At 43.8% G+C, this 6,000-nt stretch overlaps 1 pseudogene; it reads left to right on the top strand.

The window, feature by feature from the left end:
* Positions 1-789: 789 nt before the first annotated feature.
* LOC123071162 (lactase-phlorizin hydrolase-like) overlaps positions 790-6,000 on the top strand; it is a 39,154-nt pseudogene continuing 33,943 nt past the window's right edge.

Genomic DNA, 6,000 nt, shown 5'->3' with positions numbered 1-6,000 from the left:
TGTCCACCTGCTAAGATTGTGCAGTTGCACTCTAGCATTACAGGTATAGAGGTAAGCAGGAACATCGTGAGCCACTGTCGCTTGCTTGAGATATGATGAAAAAGGCAACAATATTTTTATTCAAATCATTTTTTAATTTTGTTTGTATTTTCTGAAAATGTTCATAAGATTAAAAATGTTTGTGTTTTCATACTTTGTTCACAAATTCAAAAAAAAATCTTTCTATTTTTCAAAAAATGTTCCCATTCCAAAAATTGCTTGGATTTTTAAGACTTTTTCATGTTTCCAAAAAATGTAGAGAAGATTAAAAAACCAGTTTTTTTAAAATTTTCACATTTTCAAAAAATAGTGGTTTAAAAAAAGTTCAAAATTTTCAAAAATTGTTCACTTATAATATTGTTCATGGCGTCGAAAATGTTCATGATTCAAATTTTATTCACATTTTTTTTGTATTCACGTGGAACTTTTTTGAATTCATTAACTTTTTATGAATTCACGAACTTTTTTAGTTAACATACTTTTTTTGTATTCTCCATCATTGTTTTTGAATCGGTGAACATTTTTTGAATACGCATGATTTTTTTTAGAATTCACACTGTTTTTTTATATTTGCGTACTTTTATTTCAAATTTACTCCCTCCGTTCCAAAATAGATGACTCAACTTTATACTAACTTTAGTACAAAGTTGGGTCATCTATTTTGGAACGGAGGGAGTATAAATTAAACAGACCGGAAAATAACGAAAAGAGAAAAAAACAATTTAAAAAAAGCAGCGCACTCCCGGTAGCGCTCGTTAGCACGCCCCCCTCCACTTTGGCATATCTTTTCCTCCGTGAAACCCTTGGCCCCTCCATCTCCGCGGCGCCGCCGAGCTCTCCGCTGTCCAGGAAGCTGCCAGCGTGTCAGCGGAAGCGACTGCCGCTGCCCGTTCATCCTCAACTGGTGGTTTCCGCAGCTCCGTCAGCGCGCGAGGACCTGGAGAAGAGGGGCAGGTGCTGATGCTCACTATCCATCCCATTCCCGCCCTTAGTTTTTGATGCACGCAACGCAGCCAGTCATTATCAATTAGGGGGTATTTTATGTTCTACTCTAATTAGCGCGGTGTGTCTTTTCTTAATCTGTGCGCTGATCTGTGCTCATCCATCGTATACAGATATGACGCATCTGTCCAATTTTTTAGACGGGGCTGGTGGAGCGCTGATGGGGCAGCTGCTGAACCCAACCAATTCAGCTAGCCGATCACGAGCGGTAAAAAATTATATATCTCAAGGCCCAGGTATATTTCTTGAAAGGAAATGCCATGTGCATTCGGAGTTTCCGACAAAGGTTTCCACTGAAACGTGGAGGCACGCATTGCAGCTGCAGTCTGCACACATCCCCACCAGGTCTGAAGGCAGAGAAATGTTGTTTAATCTGGTTGATTTACACGAGGTAAGGTCGAGGTTGCTGTTGAGATTAATTCTCTGGCTAATATAAATCTCCTCGGAGGGGAGGGAGTCAACTATGCACACAAGAACACAACCACAGATGGGTGCTTCTGCTGCCTTCTTCTACCTCCTGCTGTCCCTCTGGGTTCAGGATGCAGCTGCAGCTGGTCTTGGCTTCACAAGAAGTGATTTTCCACGGGGATTCGTCTTTGGATCTGGAACCTCGGCATATCAAGTAAGTAATCTTTATCTTGTTTGGCCTGGCAGTTCTGGCGTGCTTAGTTCATCAGGTGCCATCGCCAGTTTAATCAATCTTGAATTCTTGATGTTTCGTTTGCATGTATAGTATGAGGGTGCTGTTTCTGAGGGAGGCAGGAGCCCAAGCTATTGGGACACTTTCACTCACGCAGGTTAGTTGCTACTCCCTCCGTTCGGAATTACAAGATGTTCTAACTTTTTTTTGAATCGGATGTATATAGACGTGTTTTAGTATGTTTGTTCACCTATTTCAGTCTCTATCTAGTCCATATTGAAATGTCCAAAACTACTTCTAATTTGGAACGGAGGTACTACTTGTTTGTGAAATATAACTCTAGTTTTCCGGTGCTGCAACTACATTTGGTTTTAGCATGGATATTTCCCTATGTGTAACAAATAGCACGTTGAGCAATTTGTGATCAGTTTTCATGATGAGTTGAGTTGATATTTGAGACGAGTGCCCTCTTGGTGGAACAATTTACACAGCATTTTTGTTGCTGAAGCATAACTATATTTGGAGTAATTATTGGCAATAGCCAAGACCAGAACTTGATGTGGTTGACCAATCACAGTTAGGTCAATTTTGACTGCTAGATTTTTTTATTTTGCAGGCAAAATGTCAGACAAAAGCACGGGAGATGTTGCTGCAGATGGGTACCATAAATACATGGTAAATAGTATGGGGACCTGCAAAATCTTGAGCATTTCTCTGCTTTACTAATTATGAAAGAAATTTGGCTTATCTGATTTCGCAGGAGGATGTCAAGCTCATGTCTGAGACAGGCCTAGAGGCCTATAGGTTCTCCATCTCCTGGTCAAGGCTCATTCCAAGTACAGAAATTATCATGGCCTTCATCAGAACAAATTTCTTTAGTTTCTAATTTATCTCATTGTTTCTGGAAATTTCGGGTTTGTAGATGGCCGCGGAGCTGTCAACCCCAAAGGGCTACAGTACTACAATAACCTCATTGATGAGCTAGTGAATCATGGTAATTACTTTTATTAGATCTCTGAACATTTAAATGTTTAACAGCAATCAGTTCTTAGGTTCATACTTCATATAATCAATGTTCCTTCTCAAGAAATGCATGCAAAATAAAACTTTGAACCCTCTGGTCTCTGTGATATTTATCCCAGGAATTCAAGTCCATATCACACTTCACCATATAGATCTCCCTCAGATTCTTGAAGATGAGTATGGTGGATGGTTAAGCCCCAGAATTGTGTGAGTTCATATATAATTTCACTACCAAATAAATAAATTCTACTATAGTGGCAATTTTATATATCAACGGCATAATTCTTACGACATTATGTTTTGTCCTTTCATATTCTCAAATCCACAAAATGCAGTGAAGATTTCACAGCATATGCAGATGTTTGCTTCAAGGAGTTTGGAGATAGGGTTGCATCATGGACGACAATGAATGAGCCAAACATTGGTGCATTGGCCTCTTATGATGTTGCTATATTCCCTCCTGGTCGTTGCTCGGATCCATTTGGAGTAACAAAGTGCACCTCTGGGGACTCTAGTGTGGAACCATACATAGCAGCTCATAATACCCTTTTGGCGCATGCAACGGTTGTCAGTCTGTACAGAAAAAAATATCAAGTGAGTGGATGATCTTTTACTTAAAATAGTTTTGGTGATGCTTAGGTTCTTCATGAACTGTGACAGTCTAGACCTTTTATTAGCTTTCCTCAAGGGTGGAGGCACCATTTTAAGTCATTACACATTTACACATTAACCACATCGTAACTCATCTTTTTATTGATACATGTTTCAGCATTGGCTACACAATGAGGATAGTATTTCTTTGGGAAGTTGTCGATTTATTTTGTTTAGCTTCCTGGGCCTGTTCCTTTAAAACAGGGACATCATGTACATAGACTCTTATTCTTCGTCATCTAAAAATAGCATTCCCTCCGATCCATATTAATTTTCGCTGATTCAGTACAAAGTTATACTAAATCAGCGACAGTTAATATGGATCTGAGGCAGTATTACATTCTTTGTTAATTCCCTGTCACGGTGCCTATGTCCAATATCTTAGCCAGCTATAGGCTTATAAAAAACTAAGGAAACTTTTTGGACGCAGGCCATGCAAAACGGAGTTGTTGGCATAAGTATTTACTCTTTCTGGAGTTATCCATTGACAAATTCCACTGTGGATTTAGAAGCAACTAGGAGATGTATAGATTTCTACTTTGGCTGGTATGATATTGCACCTCCATTTTGTCACTGGAAGCGTTTAACCTGCATAATACATGCATTGTTGAGATCTTAAGTTAAGTGTGGTACTGGCAGGATACTAAATCCGTTGGTGTTTGGGGACTACCCACAAGCAATGAAGAAGAATGTTGGCTCTCGCCTTCCACCCTTCACGGAAGTTCAGTCTGAACTTATCAAGGGTTCTTTAGATTTTATTGGAATAAATCACTACTACTCTCTCTACGTGAATGATCGCCCTCTGGAAACAGGCGTTCGAGACTACAAAGCAGACATGTCAGTTAGTTTAAGGGGTAAGTATCTTTTTTGGATAGTGATACTAGGATTGTTGCTTAACTCCTCACAGTTATGTGCTATGCAGATGTGCAATTTTTTCCGAAAAGGAGGATAACCCCCATCCTCTGCATCTGGGCTATGCATGCAACTATTTTATTAATTATTCGCAAAGACCTTACAAAGTAATACAACAGTAAGTGTGAAGTCACCATCTTGGCAAGATCTGTTGCTACTCCTATCGAGTTGATGAAGGGGTGCCGATTGTCCGAGCCGAATACCAAACAGACCTCGCACCAAAGCCTAACATCTAAAGCCGGAGGCCCCAACCAGGCCACTTGCCGGGTCTGAGGCACACACCGGTCCGACGCACTCTAAAAGGCCGCCGCCGTCGTCTTCCACCGATCCATCTTCAGAGTATATACTGGCGCATCGACCTTGCCAGGCCTGCCGTCGACGCCACCACGGCGCCAGACAACGCCACCTCCCTACGCGCGCCCATCTTCACACATTCGCCGCTGAGACCCTGATGCGCCATGCCGCGGAGATCCTTTGTCTTCGATGCGGTAAATGGAACGCCGCTCCACCACTTGTCACCCCCATCCGTAGCTGCTCCAAAAACGATGCCCCTATGAGGGAGAGCGCCGCCATCGTTCGATCCGATAAACCCAGGTCTAGGTCCTCACCCGAAGCAGCGCAAGCAAGTCACCGCTAGCTGCAGTGGTGATGTCTTCAAAAAGATAACAACGCAAAAACACCGCCATCGCCCGCCCTGACCGGAGTCATAGCACGGTTTTCACCGGCAACATCGCCTCTCCACTCGACACCGGGACTGGATGCAAGATGCCACAACCAGCCGGCCAACCACCTCCGGCGAAGGAGATGGACACCACCGCCACGCCCAGGGCCGGAGCCCCCGACGTTTTCGTGTTGCGGGTCTAGCCCAGAAGTTGCTTGCCTTCGCCGGATCAAAGGAGATGCATGACAGCCTGAGGCGTGACTCGTTGAAGCCCATCTGGGCCTAGATCGGGTACCCTAACCGCCGCCGTGGAGATCTCATCGTCGCCGCCGGCCCGTGCCACTGCCCTTGATCTGGCCGGAGCGGATCGCCGCCACCCAGATCAGCTCGCCGGCTGAGAAGAATTGCCGCCGCGGCCGCTGTGGCACACAGGCTTAGCCTGCGACCCCAGCCTACGACGCCCCGACGACGGCAGCGGGAGGGGGGAACCTTCGCTGGTGGCAGCCGGCGGGGTTGCCCCGGTGCGGCGGTGCCGCACCGCCGCACGGGAAAGGAGACGTCGGTACCTCGATGCGTGTTCTAAGCGGATGTGCAATTTGATTGGTATTTTAGAGTCTCTTTTTCTAGGGCATTCATTCTCCATCTAAGGGTTAATCAACTAGTTGCACTAGAAATTGTGTGCAACAATGGGCTTGATATTCATTTTTTTTAGCAATGGTCACACAAGCAAACAAGGGGATTCCTGAATCCTGAAATCCTGATTACCAAAAAAGAAGGGGGGGGGGGGTTGTTATTCTCTCTCTTTTTTGGACAATAGTGTGTGTGTGTGTTATTCTTGATATGCAAAAGATAGGCTAGGCAAGCTGCTGTTAAGACAAGCTGGCAAGCAAACTTTCCAGATTCACCAGTCACGTAAATTGGGCATTTCTCTGAGTGCAGTCTTTGAGTCATCCCTCGAAACACGTTTAATTAGTGTCTACTATATTATTATTATTTTGAAAAGGAGGATAGCCCACGGCCTCTGCATCAGAGTGATGCATGCAGCCATAGTGTCTACTATATGCATCTCAAA

This window comes from Triticum aestivum, chromosome 3B, assembly GCF_018294505.1.
Source record: "Triticum aestivum cultivar Chinese Spring chromosome 3B, IWGSC CS RefSeq v2.1, whole genome shotgun sequence".
Taxonomy (NCBI): domain Eukaryota; kingdom Viridiplantae; phylum Streptophyta; class Magnoliopsida; order Poales; family Poaceae; genus Triticum; species Triticum aestivum.
Note: the sequence above shows the minus strand (reverse complement) of the source record. Positions and strands in the feature narration are given on the sequence as shown.